The 15,811-nt window shown below is 51.5% G+C and overlaps 1 long non-coding RNA gene across 1 annotated transcript; it reads left to right on the top strand.

Moving 5' to 3' along the window:
- Nucleotides 1-8,850: 8,850 nt before the first annotated feature.
- On the top strand, nt 8,851-12,011 carry LOC138419500 (uncharacterized). The gene is made up of 3 exons (XR_011248991.1): nt 8,851-9,006; nt 11,229-11,438; nt 11,583-12,011. It is a non-coding gene; the product is annotated as an uncharacterized lncRNA (long non-coding RNA).
- Nucleotides 12,012-15,811: the final 3,800 nt, after the last annotated feature.

The raw sequence follows: 15,811 nt of genomic DNA, 5'->3' as shown, positions 1-15,811 counted from the left end.
GCAAAATCCCTCAGCTTTTAAATGTTAAAGCTAATTCAAATACAAAAAAATACTGTGTGGGCCAAATAAAACCTGTCCGTGGGTTGGAGCTGGCTGGTTTTTGTAAGCTCTGGTCTAGCCAGACGCTGAGCAGCATCTCTGTGGAAGGGGCAAGCGGAGAGAAATGGGCCTGCAAAGAGGCTGAGAAGGAGCAGTTCAGAGAGGCAGGCAGGAAGCCTAGGGAGACAGCAATGCCACCTCCTCCAGGAAGGCCTCCTGATCAGCCTGTCTTGATGAAAGGCAAGGACAGGTCCTGGCTAAAGAGTTTAGCCTGTGCTCTCTGTGACTTAAACTCTGGGAGACTCTTCTGTTTCATGGACTGATTGGGAGTACACATGGTTACGAGTCCATTTAGATGATCCTCAAGAACAGGCAGACTTAAGCTTTGGGGGCAACAGCCATCAGAACGGTGGTTGCCTCTAGAGGTGGGGACAGGGCTGATGGGTAGGAGGGTGGAGGGGGGTTTCTGAGAATGCTGTCATTTCTCTATACCTTGATAAGGTTTCGAGTTGCACAGGGTGGCTTCTCTTCTGCAGCACACTTGAAATTTGTGCAAATTTTGCATTTTGCTGCAAATTTTACCCCAAGGAAAAAAAAAGAACCATTTAATGATATGCCTGTTTAAGTATGGGGGCAAGTTTAGCGGTGTCTACAGTTTCCTTTGAAATGGATCAGAGCGCATGTTAGTCACTCAGTCATGTCTGACTCTCCGAGACCACCTGGCTGCCCAGGCTCCTCTGTCTGTGGGATTCTCCAGGCAAGAGTACTACAGTGGGTTTCCATTTCCTTCTCCAGAGGATCTTCCCAACCCAGGGATCGAACCCAGGTCTCCTGCACTGCAGGCAGATTCTTTACCTTCTGAGTCACCAGGGAAACCTGAAATGGGTCAGAAATGGATCAAAAAATAAATAAGGTGGATTGACAGGGGGATAGATAGGTAATAAAGCAAAATATTCATGGTAGCATCTAGGTAGTGGGTCTCTATCTATTCAGTGTAACATTCTTTAGTGTTTCATCTTTATTGAGATATTGTTGATATGTAACACTGTGTAGGGTTCTTTGGAAACTTGTCTGTTCAGGTCCTTTGCTCAATTTATAACTTCCCTGGTGGTTCAGATGGTAAAGTGTCTGCCTACAATGCAGGAGACCCAGGTTCAATCCCTGGGTCGGGGAGGTCTCCTGGAGAAGGGAATGGTAACCCACTCCAGTATTCTTTCCGCCATCCCTCCCCACCACTGCAAAAAAAAGTGGCTCAAAGAAATATCTGGGCTTCCCTGGTGGCTCAGAGGTTAAAGCATCTGTCTACAATGCGGGAGACCTGGGTTCCATCCCTGGGTTGGGAAGATCCCCTGGAGAAGGAAATGGCAACCCACTCCAGTACTCTTGCCTGGAGAATCCCATGGAAGGTAGATTATTTGTGTGTGTGTGTGTGTGTGTGTGTGTGTGTGTGTTTCCCAGTGTAACATTCTTTCAACCTTTTTGTCTATTTGAAACTTTTCATGATAAAATGTTGCAAAAAAAAAAAAAAAGGGCAAGGCCATAATTATGCGTAGTCACTCAGTCCTGTTTGACTCTTTGCGACCTCATGGACTTTAGCCCACCAGTCTCCTCTGCCAATGGGATTCTCCAGGCCAGAATACTGGAGTGGATTGCCATGCCTTCCTCCAGGGGATCTTCCCAACCCAGGGAGCGAACCCATGTCTCCTGCATTGGCAAGTGGATTCTTTAATGCTTCACCACCTGAGAAGCCCAGGGCTGTAATTACAGCAACACAAAAAAGTAGTATTGGATTATAACCCAAATAAGAAATAAATGGCTGTGATCCCAGAATGATATAAACAATTGATCAAATAAAGTAATATATAGATGAGAGAGACGGGGCAAATTCCCTGTGCAGAATAATTCCAGATAATTGATGTGGAATCTCTACCCTCAAGGGTGGAGCATAACTCCCTACTCCTTAAGTGTGGGTTCAGCGAGATAACATCCTTCTAAAAGGAACAGCATGAAAGTGAGAGAAAAAGAGTAAGTTTGTAGTCAAGAAACCTGACAAGCCCTGCCTCAGCCAGGAATTCAAGGTCAGCATCAACAGTCCTGTTGATAGCATGTAGCCTTGATGGGGGTTGAGGAGACTGGCACTTCACGCTTCCGTGGTTTTCCTCCCCCAGACCTGGACCCCAGGCTAATCATGAGAAAAGCATCAGTCACACCCCAAGGGAGGGACTTCCCTGGTGGCTTCATGGTAAAGGGTCTGCCTGCCCATGCAGGAGACCATTTGAAACTTTCCATGGACCCCTGATCCAGGAAGATCCCACGTGCTGAGGAGCAACTCAGCCCGAGCACCACAGCCACTGAGCCTGCACTCTGGAGCCTGGGAGCTGCAACCGAAGGCACGTGGCCTAGAGCCGAGCTCTGCAATAAGAGACGCCACCGCGGTGAGACGCCCACGCACTGCAAGTAAGAAGTAGCCCTTTGCCACTGGAGAACAGCTCACGCAGCAACAAAGACCCACCAACAGCCACAAAGGAATCAATAAAGTTACCTTTTAAAACCCCAAGGGGGAGGAGCATCCTACAAAACACTGGACAGGTCCCCTTCAACATGTATCCAAAAACAAGGAAGAGGGGAGAAAGCACTGAAGCCCAGGGGAGCCTCAGGAGACTCTGTGACTTACATGCCACGTGGTCTCCTGGATGGGGGCCTGGAACAGAAGAAGGGCATGAGGTGGAAACCGCGGCGCTCCAGGTGAAGCTTGGGCCTTGGGCAACAACCGTGCCTGAACCAAGGCTCACTCACTGTGACGGGGGTGCCATAGCCACGCCACGTCAGATCTTAGCGGTGGGGGCAACGGGGGCCAAGGGTGGATAGGAGCTCTCTGTACCATCCTTGCAAACTTTTCTGGAAGTGCAAAACTGTTCTAAAATAAAAGATGGACTTAAATAAAGCAATCCCATTTTTTTTTTTTTTTTAATGATAGAGTAAAAAAAAAAAAAAAAAGTCTAGGCTTTGGTGCGAACAGGAAGCAGCTCCGTTCCTTCTCTGTCTGCCTTCACACTCCATCTGCCTGAGTCCCCTTTTCCTCCCCCGTCGCTATATGAGGAGCAGATACTCTACATTTTTCTTGCCATCTGGGGGTTTTCCACCTGTCCCGATTTCAAGGGGTCAACCGTCCAGCCTGACTTAATATCAGAATGTCCCCCTGGCATCCAGCTCGGTCACTCCCTGTTTTCCAAGGGGAGGCTTGAGCTAAGATGGGGGTGAGGGGGCCGGCCCATGGCTGGTTTGCCTGCTTACCTCGCCCTCTTGGTCCAGGTCTGAGACAGACGCTCCTTCCCGTGTGGTGCCAGGCATTCAGCTGATGTCTCTCTGTCTCACGGGAATCCCCCTCCCTCCTTCCCTCAAGCCCACCAAGAATTCCTGCTGCCCTTCTTCAGCACCAGATTTCTGCTGTTAATGATGCTCTCCAGCCAAAGACCGCCAGGAACACGCTTGCTCGCAGTTGAACGAGCTGGGTTTGCTACTCATCACAGTGGGAGAGAACTATGGGTTGAGAGGCGACTCTTTACCAGGGAAGTCCATGGGCTGCCCAGGGTCCCCGCCAAATTCACAGACCAAGGGACAGGGCGCTGCAAACTGCACTGTGAGCGCTCAGTTGTGTCCGATTCTCTGCAACCCCATGGACTGCAACCCTCCAGGCTCCTCTGTCCACGGGATTTCCCAGGCAAGAACACTGGGGTGGGTTGCCATTTCCTCTTCCAGGAGAGTCTTCCCAATCCAATGATCGAACAGGTGGTGGATTCTTTACCAGGGAAGTCCACGGGCTGCCCAGGGTCCCCGCCAAATTCACACATTGAAGTCGTCATCCTCAGCACCTCGGATGTGACTACAGTTGGAGAACAGGCCTCTGACCAGGTAATGAAGTTAATGTGAGGTCATTAGAGGGGGGCCCTAGTGGGATATGACTGCTGCCCTCACTAGAAGAGGAGATTAGGACACACGCATGACAGAGGGCCAGCCATCTGGGGACACAGTGAGGAGGAGGGCGCTTACGGGCCAAGGAGAGGAGTCTCAGAGGACACTAAACGGGCCGGGACCTTGGTCGCAGACTTTCAGCCTCCAGGATGGTCAGGAAATAAACTTCTGTTGTTGAAGCGCCTGAGTCTGTGGTTCTTTGCCACGGTGGCCAGGAAATGAGGCAGAGGGTGTGAGAAAGAGGCTACAACTGGCTTTGGATTTACTGGCTCACTTTGACCAGGGTCAGAGGAAGAGAGCTTGCCCTGGATTTGGGTGTTGTCAGGAAGCCGAGGAAACCCTGTGATTGGGTGTCTCAAGAAATCTTACCCACAAACAGCTCATACAATTCAATATAAGAAAAAACCCAATCCAAAAAAAAATGGGCAAAAGCCCTAAGCTGACATTTCTGTAAGGAAGACATACAGATGGCCAACAGGCACAGGAAAAGATGCTCAGCATCACTGATTATCAGAGAAATGGAAACCAAAGCCACAGTGAGGTTCACAGCTTCATGGCAAACCACACACCAGCCAGAACGGCCATCATCAAAAAGTCTGTAAACAATAAATGCTGGAGAGGCTGTGGAGAGAAGGGAGCCCTCCTACACTGTTGGTGGGGATGTAAACTGGTGCAGCCACTATGGAGAACAGTGTGGAGGTTCCTCAAAAACTGAAAATAGAGCTGCCATGCTGCTGCTGCTGCTGCTAAGTCGCTTCAGTCGTGTCCGACTCTGTGCGACCCCATAGACGGCAGCCCACCAGGCTCCCCTGTCCCTGGGAGTCTCCAGGCAAGAACACTGGAGTGGGTTGCCATTGCCTTCCCCAATGCATGAAAGTGAAAAGTGAAAGCGAAGTCACTCAGTCGTGTCTGACCCTTCGTGACCCCATGGACTCCGGCTCCTGGGCAGATACACACCAAACATGGCAACTCTAATTCAAGAAGATTCATGCACCCCAGTGTCCACAGGCGGCGCTAGTGGAAAAGCATCTGCCTGCAAATGCAGGAGACGCAAGAGACGAGGGTTCCGTTCCTGGGTCAGGAAGATGCCCTGGAGAAGGAAAAGGCAACTCGCGGCAGTGTTCCTGCCCGGAGAATCCCAGGGACAGAGGAGCCTGGCGGGCCACAGTCCACGGGGTCGACCTGACTGAGCACACACACCGCGTCCATAGCAGCACCATATGCGATAGCCCGAATGTGGAAGCAACCCAAGCGTCCGTCAGCAGAGGGCTGGCTTAAGAAGATGCGGCGGACGCATGCAATGGAGCGTCACTCAGCCATAAAGAAGAGGGGAAAAATGCCAATGTGGGCGGACCTAGAAATATCGCACTAAGCGAACTCATACAGAGGAAGAGAAGTCATATATGCCATCACAGTGTGGACTCTGAAAATTACTGATAATACAGATGAGTCCATATACAAAACAGAGGCAGACTCACAGACATTGAAAATAAGCTGTGGTTACTAAAGGGGAAAGGAAGGGGCAGGGAAGGGTAAATTAGGAGTGTGGGATTGACAGATACCAGCTACTACACATAAGAGAGACATCTATGTATCTACTGTATAGCAGAGAGAACCATATTCATCTTATAATGACCTATATATATACACATATATAAAGATGCTTACTCCTTAGAAGAAAAGTTATGACCAACCTAGATAGCATATTGAAAAGCAGAGACATTACTTTGCCAACAAAGGTCCGTCTAGTCAAGGCTATGGTTTTTCCTGTGGTCATGTATGGATGTGAGAGTTGAACTGTGAAGAAGGCTGAGCGCCGAAGAATTGATGCTTTTGAAGTGTGGTGTTGCAGAAGACTCTTGAGAGTCCCTTGGACTGCAAGGAGGTCCAACCAGTCCATTCTGAAGGAGATCAGCCCTGGGATTTCTTTGGAAGGAATGATGCTAAAGCTGAAACTCCAGTACTTTGGCCACCTGATGCGAAGAGTTGATTCATTGGAAAAGACTCTGATGCTGGGAGGGATTGGGGGCAGGAGGAGAAGGGGAAGACAGAGGCTGAGATGGCTGGATGGCATCACTGACTCGATGGACGTGAGTCTGAGTGAACTCCGGGAGATGGTGATGGACAGGGAGGCCTGGCGTGTCGGACACAACTCAGCAACTGAACTGAACTGAACTGAATGTTGTTATTTAGCTTCTAAGTTGTGCCCTACTCTTTTGCGACCTCATGGACTGTAGCCTGCCAGGCTCCTCTGTCCATGGAAGTTGCCAGGCAAGAATATTGCGGCGGGTTGTCATTTCCTTCTCCAGGGGATCTTTCAGATCCAGGGATCAAACCCAGGTCTCCTGCATTGCAAGCGGGTTTTTTTTTTTTTTTTTTTTTTTCCCCACTGAGCCACCAGGAACGCCGGTATTTTCTGCACACTCGAAACCAACACAATACTGTAAATCAATGAAAACCCTCCAAGTTTTAAAATTGACATATAAAAAGAGAGAGAGAGAGAAAGAAAGAAAAAGAGAAAGGAAGAAAGAAAGACATTTTGTCTGCAGGAGGGCAGAGGAGAGCAAAGTTAACCGGGTACCTGGCGAGGAAGCAGACTCGCGTCGCCGGGAAAGCGTTCGTGCTGCGGCTGCGGTTGACCCTGGCCTGGCCGAGGCGGGATGTGCAGCTTGTCCGCCTCCGCCCGGGAGCCTCACATCCCTGCCGCGCATCCTTTCCCACCAGGCGCCGGCGTTTTTCACCCCGATGGGCATGATCTCTTCTGACCAGTGCGTTATCTGCAGAGATGACCAGCCTGACTAACCTTCCTCCAGGCCCGGCCCGTGTCTCCCGGGTCCTGCGTGGGATGCCCCCACGGGTCTGGGGAGGCCCGCAGCAGACCTGGACACGAGGGAGAAGGGACTTAGACGGTGACAGACTCCGTGGTGGGCGTCTGCCTGTCGCGGTTCCACCCCAGGCCACCCGCGCCGCACCTGTCCCTCGCACTCGCTGGCTCCTGTCCTGCCCTGGCTCTGCTGGCCCCTGTTCTTCTCCACCAGGGCACCTCCGGGGCCCTCGCCACCTTGGGCAGGCCCCTGGGGTGCTCTGACTGCCTGGCGGCGCCCGCAGCTTCACACCTACTTCTGGTGTGTGTGTGTGTGTGTGTGCGTGCCAGCCGCTCAGCTTTACCTCACCTAACCTGGTGGCTCAGTCGGTAAAGAATCCACCTGCAGTGCAGACCGGGGTTCCATCCTTGGATCCAGGAAGATCCCCTGGAGGAGGGCATGGCAGCCCCTTTCTGTATTCTTGCCTGGACCATCCCACGGACAAAGGAGCCTGCCGGGCTACAGTCCATGGGGTTGCAAAGAGTCGGACACGACTGAGTGACTAACACCTCAACCTCACACCCCCCAAATTCAGAGGACCAGCCTTCTTCCACCGCGCTGCATCCCCGACCGGGGGAGGCTCTGGGATGTCTTAGAATACAGGCTGCCACACAGGCTGCCGCTGCGTGTCTGATGCTTCTGTGTGTTTATTAGACACACCACCGGCTTGTGCGCTGGTTGCTCAGTTGTGTCCAACTCTTTGCAACCCCCTGGGCTGCTCTGTTCATAGGATTCTCAAGGCAAGAGTACTGGAGTGGGTTGCCATTTCCTTCTCCAACCACCAGCTTGCAGGATCTTAATCCCCAGACCAGGGATGGAACCTGAGCCCCCTGCTGTGGAAGCACAGAGTCTTAACCCATGGATCCCCAGGGAAGTCTCATGAAGCTACTCTTTAGGACACGTGTGCATTTATTGTCCATGGGCTTTCCCCCCTGGGGCCTCAAACTGTGGAAATAGAGGAAATCCCCCCTGCTGTGTTTTGAACAGCTTTACTGAGATATAAGTGATATACAGAAAGCACATATTTAATCTGTGCCATTTGCTGACTTTGGAAAAAAACAAACCCTGTAAAAGCATTACCCCCATCAAGGTAATGTACATTTCTGACACCTCCCAGGCTCTTCTGCTTCCCTCTTGTAACACCCTTTTATGCTCTCCTTTGAGAATGCTTTCTCTTTTATTTTTTTGGCCTCATGCAGGACCTTAGCTCCCTGACCAGGGTTTCACCCTTGGCAGTGAAAGTTCGCAGTCCCAACCACCGGACCACCAGAGAATTCCCTACACTGTCATTTTGAAGTGACTTTAGATTTACAGAAGAGCTGTAAGGGTGGTACATAGACCTTTTGCTTAAGCTTCCTGATGTTAACATCTTACATAACCACAGTTTTCTTGCTTAATCGCTAAGTTGTGTCCGACTCTTTTGTGACCCCATGGACTGCAGCCCTCCAGGCTCCCCTGTCCATGGGATTTCCCAGGCAAGAATACTCGAATTGGCTGCCATTTCCTCCTCCAGGGGATCTTCCCAGCCCAGGATCAAAGCCCAGTCTCTGGATTGCAGGTGGGTTCTTTAACACTGAGCCGGCAGGGAAGCCATCAGGTGCAACAAGAAACCTGCTTTGTTTGGTATGCTGGGGAGGCATTTTGGAGGAAGTGATAGAAGATGGTCCCTGAAGGGTGAGAAGACGCTGTGGGGAGAGAGTCTCAGGCAGAAATAACAGCCCGTGCAAAGGTCCTGAGGCAGAGACAAGCTTAGATTTGGAGGAGCACACAGAACCAATATGTGTGTGCGTGTGTGTGTGGGGTGGCTGGTGGGAGCAAGGGAAGGGGTGTTCTGGAGGACGAGGTTGGAGAGAGGCAGGCCAGCTCTCCCAGGGTCTGAAGTCTGAGAGGCATCTTAGAGCTTAGCTTCAGGCAACAGAGCCATGGGTAGGGGTGGGGTTTAAGCAAACCTGGGTGTGGCATTGTGGCTACGAATGGAGTTTGACGGGAAATGGTATGTGTGTCCAGATGCTAGAGATGTGTTTAGATCTAGCCGGTGGGGACAAAGTCACGCCAGTTTGTTGACTGCATGAAAGCCACACAGCTAGGAAGACAGCATAACCTCGAGGCTCCCGGGATGCCCTCTGAGCGGGTATGTCTCACTTGGACAGGCAGGGATTTTCACTTTGCTTTTTCCTCTTTCCTCTTTCCTCTTTTTTCTTTCTTTGTGTCTGTGTGTGTGCTTAGTTGCTCAATCACTTCTGACACTTTGCGAACTCTGTCCGTGGGGATTCGATATTCTCCGTAGGCAAGAATATTGGAGTGGGTAGCTGTTCCCTTCTCCAGGGGATCTTCCCAACCTGAGCATCGAACCCAGGTCTTCTGCATCGCAGGTGGATTCGTTACCATCTGAGCCTCCAGGGAAGCCCATGAATACTGGAGCGGGTAGCCTATCCCTTCTCCAGGGGACCTTCCTAACCCAGGAATCAAACTGGGTTTCCTGCACTGCAGGTGAATTCTATACCAGCTGAGCTACTAGGGAAGCCCTAGTTCTTGGTATTTACACTCACTCTCTTTTGGGGGGATGGAGGGCAGGGAGCGCAACTCAATTCATGCTTAACAGGAAATCCTGCTCAGAAGACAAAGCAGAGAGAAGAGAAACCAGAACCGATGTGGGGGAGGGATGGATGGGAACTCTGAGCCCACAACGTGGTCCTTGTCTTTGGCCTGAAGGATAATCTCTCAAAGGAAGCACTGTGGTGCTTTGGGATTGGAAAGAAAACTGACCTTCTTCAGTCCTGTGGTAACTGCAGAGTTTCCCAAAACTTGCTGGCATACTGAGTACAGCACTTTAACAGCTTGGATTTGGAATAGCTCAACTGGAACTCCATCACTTCCATTAGCTTTTTTCGTAGAAATGCTTCCTAAAGCCCACTTGACTCCACACTCCAGGGTGTCTTCAGTTTAGAGTCACCCTTGTCACTTTCCACCTCAGTTTGGGTTGATTGCAGTGACTCTGTGACTGTTGCCTCCAGCCCTTGCCTCTCTGAACTAACCCCTGCGCTTCCCTCTCCCCAGCAGCCACACTGGGCTCCCTGCTGGTCTTTGAATGGGCTGCTGCACAGGCCCACCTCCCGCCTTTGCTCTCACTGTGCTCTCCTGGATGAACAGTGACCAACTTCGTCTCTCATTCTAACCCTTGCTCAAATGCATATCCTCAGCTCCTCCTCCTCAGACCACCTTATAAACATCTCAGCCTGCCCCCCAACCCCCAGGCATTGTAGCTCTCCCAGACCTTCCCTGCAGGTTCTTGCTTTTCCAAATCACTTTTCCTCTTCGAGAAGGGATGAATTTACTCATTGAGAAGACTCTTGAGAGTCCCTTGGACTGCAAGATGATCAAGCCAGTCAATCCTAAAGGAAATCAACCTCTGAATATTCATTGGAAGGACTGAAGCTGAAGCTCCAATCTGTTGGCCACCTGACAAAAAGAGCCAGGTCGTTGAAAAGACCCCGATGCTGGGAAAGATAGAGGGCAGGAGGAGAAGGGGGCGACAGAGCATCAGAAGGTTTCATGGCATCACCAACTCACTGGACACGGGTTTGAGCGAGCTCTGGGAGTTGGTGATGGACAGGGAGGCCTGGCGGGCTGCAGTCCCTGGGGTCATAAAGAGACTCACAAAGAGACTGCACAGCACTCTCTTCGCAAGAAGAAAAGACCCTCGAGGGCAGCGGGTTCTGTTTTGGTTTCTGATGGACCTCAAGAGCCTTGAAGAGTCATACACAGAGGATCAACAAATCCTTATTGAATGGAGAAATGAATTTGTCAGATTGAAAAAAAATTTTTTCCCCTTCCCTTCGGAAGGGAACTTCTTCTCTGTGGTAGCAAGAGGGAGCCCAAGATACAAGTTAATTCTCTGCAGCCCCAGACACCTAGCGGAGGAGAAGGCAATGGCATCCTACTCCAGTCCTCTAGCCTGGAAAATCCCACGGACGGAGGAGCCTGGCTGGCTGCTGTCTATGGGGTCGCACAGAGTCGGACACGACTGAGCGACTTCACTTTCACTTTTTTGTTTCATGCATTGGAGAAGGACATGGCACCCCACTCCAGGGTTCTTGCCTGGAGACTCCCGGGGCCGGGGGCGCCTGGGGGGCTGCTGTCTGTGGGGTCGCACATCCCAGGGGGGCCTGGGGGGCTGCCGTCTGTGGGGTCGCACATCCCAGAGGGGCCTGGGGGGCTGCCATTTGTGGGGTCGCACATCCCAGGGGTGCCTGGGGGGCTGCCGTCTGTGGGGTCGCACAGAGTCGGACGCGACTGAAGCGACTTAGCAGCAGCGGCAGCCAGACACATACAGCTTCCCGCATGGCTCAGCAGGTAAAGAACCTGCAATTCGGGAAACGCGAGTTTGATTCCTGGGTCAGGAAGATCTCCTGGGGGAGGAAGTGGCAACACACGCCAGGAATCTTGCCTGAAAAACCCAGGGGCAGAGGAGCCACAGTCCCTGGGGTCACAGACGGCGAGACAGGACTGAGTGACTAAACAGTCCGCTGCAGACACTCGTCGCCTCCTTATCGTGTGCATATCGTGAGTAACGCTGCAGAGAGCACAGGGGTGTTCATCACTCTTCAAGATCAAGCTCTCCTTTCCTTTGGAAAAACACGCAGGGGTGGGATCGCTGGATCACAGGATAGTTCTCTCTCTCTCTCTCTTTTTTTTTTTTTTTTTTAGGAAGAAGTGATTCTGGTTTTCATGCAAACACAGATGTGTATGGAAAGGATACCAACCAGCTCAGCTGAGCCGCCTTCAGCTCTCTGGGGACATCCCTGTGTGGACACCTGGGCGTCACCCTCCCACCTGCATCCTGAGGGCTGGCAGTTGGGAACTGGTGGCAGAAGCTGCAGCCCTTCCCGCTCATAGAGGAGCCCGACCTGGGTCTCACGGGACAGCCTCCTCCCGGGTCTGGGGACCGGAGGCGTCCTTCCTGTTCGGCTCCAGCCTTGCAGGGCGGGACCGCTCTGGGGGCCGGGGGTCAGCAGGCAGTGCCTCTCCCCATGAGAGCGCTCCTGTTCCTCGTCTCAGGAGATGCCTCTACCCAAAACCAGAGTCCTGTTTTATCCCATAATTTCCCAGGAATAATAAAACATTCCATAGTAATCAGCTCTTGACTAGCTTTTCTTTTCTCTTTTATTATTATTTTTTGAGACATCACACTGCTCTTTAGTTCTTATTTAATTTATTTTTGGCTGCGCTGCATCTTTGCAGCCGGCGTGTGGGCTTTCTCTAGCTGCAGGGAGTGGGGGCCACTCTCTCCTTGCGGAGCACCGGCTCTAGGGCACAGGGGCTTCAGTAGTTTGTGGCCCGTGGGCCCTAGGGCATGCAGGCTTCTGCGGTCCTGGCTCCCCGGCCCCAGGTGTGGGCTTAGTGGTTGCGGCACGTGGGCTTAGCTGCTCCATGGCAGGTGGAATTTTCCCAGATCAGGGATCGAACCCGTGTCCCCCGCATTGGCAGGCAGGCTCTCATCCACTGTGCCAGCAGGGGGGTCCTTGGCAAGGTTTTCTCGGTGGGCCCTTCATCATTTTTTAAATAGGATCCACCTTTTTCTTGTAACAGAGTTTTCCTCGAAAGGCAGTGAGCTCCCAGAATGGCAGCCATAACGTTGGCAAGTCGTTTTCTCGCGTGTCGATCGGCCCAAGCTCCAGACACGAGCAGGGCTGGCATTCTCAGTGCCTTGGCAGCCAGGATTGCGCCCGTCTTCCGCTATCTGCGGGGCTTAGCCCCGATTCTGGGGGCGGGGGGTTGTTATGTTTAACAGGGTGACGCTGCTGCTCGGTTGAGATTAGATCAAAGGTGAGGAGGTTAAAAACGAGTAACGGGGAGAAAGACAAGCAGCATAGGACATCGCTTATATGTGAAGCCTAACGTATGACACCAATCAACATTTCTACAGACACAGACAGACTGACGGACACAGCAAAGGGACTGTGGTTGCAGCGGGGTGGGGCTGGGGGAGAGACGGGCTGGGGGTTTGGGGTCAGTGGAGGCAAACTGTTCCCTATAGACTGGATAAACAGCAAGGTCCTGCTGTAGGGCACAGGGACTTATGCTCAATCTCATGGGACAAACCATGATGGAAAAGAAGGTAAAAAAGATTGTAAAAAACCCAAAATCAAGCAAAAAATTAGCAGAGAGGATAGATGTTTGCCTCCGGCAGGAAGAGGGCCTAGAGACCAGTCCTCCTCATCATTTAAAACTGGGGTTTCTATCCTTCTGAGCCTTGCTAACGCCCAGTCCACCTTCATCCCGGGATGTGGCCCTTGGTGGACATTCATGGGGTCCTCTCTCCACGATGGAGCCTTCTGCTTGCTACCCCGCCTTGAAAGTCCTGTTCAGTGAGATGGCCGAAACCCCCATCCCGCTTTCGCTCTCTTCTCCGTGCTTCTGCTGTCTAGATGCCGCAGGCCGCCGATGCAGCACTGTGCGCCCGTGACAAATCCCGCTGGCGTGGTTTCCTTCTCTTTTTCGCAATTTGGAACCAAAAATTCTCTCCTGCCTTGGAAACGCTCCAGGGCCGGCAACCAGATGTTCCTTATGCTTTGTCCCTGTTCTTTTGTTTCGTTTTTTCTTTTGCAAGTGGGAAGTTTAACCCAAAACAAGCTAGTCAGTCATTTTTGGAAACCAAACTTCTATCAGCATTTCTTTTGAGCTTACTTCCCAGTCTCAAATCCCTGTGTGTGTGTGTGTGTGTGTGTGTGTGAGAGTGTGTGTGTGGGTGAGAGTGTGTGTGTGACTGTGTGAGTGTGTGTGAGTGTATGAGAGTGTGCGCATGTGTGTGTGAGTGTCTGAGAGTGTGTGTGAGTGTGTGTGTGTGAGTGTCTGTGTGTGTGTCCTCAGTAGCTCAGTTGTGTCTGACACTTTGTGACCCCACGGACTGTAGCCTGCCAGGCTCCTCTGTCCATGGGATTTCCCAGGCAAGAATACTGGAGTGGGTTGCCATTTCCTTCTCCAGGGGATCTTCCTAACACAGGGATCGAACCTGGGTCTCCTGCACTGGCACGTGGATTGTTTATCCTAGAGCCACCTGGGAATCCCTGGCATTTTAGCAGTCACCATCCTGCCCCAAGCAACTCATCTCTTTCCTGGAGGACAAGAGCTTCTTAAGTAGTCAGTCTACCCATCCAAGTTTTGTTTTCTTTAATAAACACAAAATGTACGTTGATATTATATATCATTGCTAAACAGAGAAGCTCAACAATAGGTGACCACAAAGGATCTTCCCGGGTTGAAAGCCAGCCCCACCCCTCCCTGATTCTCATCACTGAAACCAGAGCACACGCGATGCCTGCCACTCAGTGTTTGTATTTTCCTTCTTCCAGGAATGGATGTGCCATTTTCACTCTCTCATTCTCCTTCGCCCCTCTGGTAGCAGAAGGTCTTAGTGGATGCTGAAGCCCCCAGATTTGGAAGAATCCTGGGAGAACAGGTCACCCCGTGGGAGGGACCCCGACTGCAGACCTGGAGACACCCCTAAGGAAGGGTCACATGAGTGAGAAAGAGACATCTTGTTGAGACACATTACTGAGGTTTTGAGGTTGATGTGTGAAAAAAAAGAAAAAAAAAATCGAGTGTTCCTAGCGATTGTTCAGCACCCCTGAGATCACGTGACTACCGGAGAGCTGTGATGTGTGTCTCCTTGACTAGGCTGGGAGCTCGAGTAATTTGCATGTTTCAAAAGATTCGGGTCTTTAAGAGACACCTGATTGGTTGAGCAACAAGCAATGAAAGAGAGGCACCAGGTACGCCTCCCTAGGGAGGTAACTCGCCTAAGGTGCCATATTCTACGAGTCGTTGCTCTTGTTCACTTGCTCAGTCGTGTCTGACTCTTTACAACCCCATGGACTGCAGCCCGCCAGGCTCCTCTGTCCATGGGATTTCCCAGGCAAGAATTCTGGAGTGGGTTGCCTCGCCCTCCTCCAGGGGATCTTCCAGGGATGGAACCCGTGTCTCCTGCATTGGCAGGTGGGTTCTTTGCCATCTGAGCCACCAAGGAAGCCCGGTGCCTCGGTTGGAGGGGTCATAACACGCTCCTTTGCCACTTAGCCTCCCGTGTGTTTCTTCTTTAGTTTACTTGCCACACGAGGCAGAGCTCATCTGGCCGTTCCCAGGAAAGCATTCCCCCTTTCACAGTGGTGTGGTCTCTCTGGGAGGTGGCTACTCACAAGGGAAGAATCTGCTGTCCGGTCTCAGGTGCATTCACCTGTGACCATAGTAAGTATTTACAGCCAAGAAATTTGGGCAGAAATAACATGTATCCTTTCCGGGCCAGCCATTTTACAGGTGGCTGCACCGTCTCTGCTTTCTCTTTCTCTTGCTTTTGGTTGGAGGCAGAGGGCACCACTGCCCATGAAGATGGTCAGGCCACAGATGGAAGCGACTGTAGTTCCTGAAAACTCCTAGGGAGGAAATTAGAACTTCACCCAGGAAAACCCACGTTGGTTATTTGCATAAGTGAGAAACAAACTTCCGTTGCGTTAAGACACTGGTGTCTCAGGGTTGACCTGCAGTTACAGTGGTGAGCGCTACTCTCCATTTATTTGTTTGATATCACAGCACCATTAAACAATTGATGGTTAATTCTTTGAGTCTGTCCCCGGTTGGATGGGAGCTCTGGGCACAGGGACCCTATCTGCTTCATTTGCTCCTGTGTGCCAGACGCCGAGCATGTGGCAGGCAGTGTGTAAATAGTGGTCAGCTGGCTTCTGAAGAAAGGGAACTGATGAGCTCACATTTATGAAAGTTCATGGGGGAAGCGACATGGCCAAGGTCACGGTGGAGACAGAATCGGAGGAAAATCTTATTCCGTCTGACTTCTCAGCCCACACTCTGCACGTCTTTCAATATTTCAAGGAACAAGTTTCCAATACACACCTACTCAGGGTGGCCAAAGTCCAAAACGCCGA

The sequence above is a fragment of the Ovis canadensis genome, chromosome 14 (assembly GCF_042477335.2).
Source record: "Ovis canadensis isolate MfBH-ARS-UI-01 breed Bighorn chromosome 14, ARS-UI_OviCan_v2, whole genome shotgun sequence".
Lineage (NCBI taxonomy): Eukaryota > Metazoa > Chordata > Mammalia > Artiodactyla > Bovidae > Ovis > Ovis canadensis.
The sequence above is the reverse complement of the archived record's forward strand: the minus strand, read 5'-3'. Positions and strand labels throughout refer to the sequence as shown.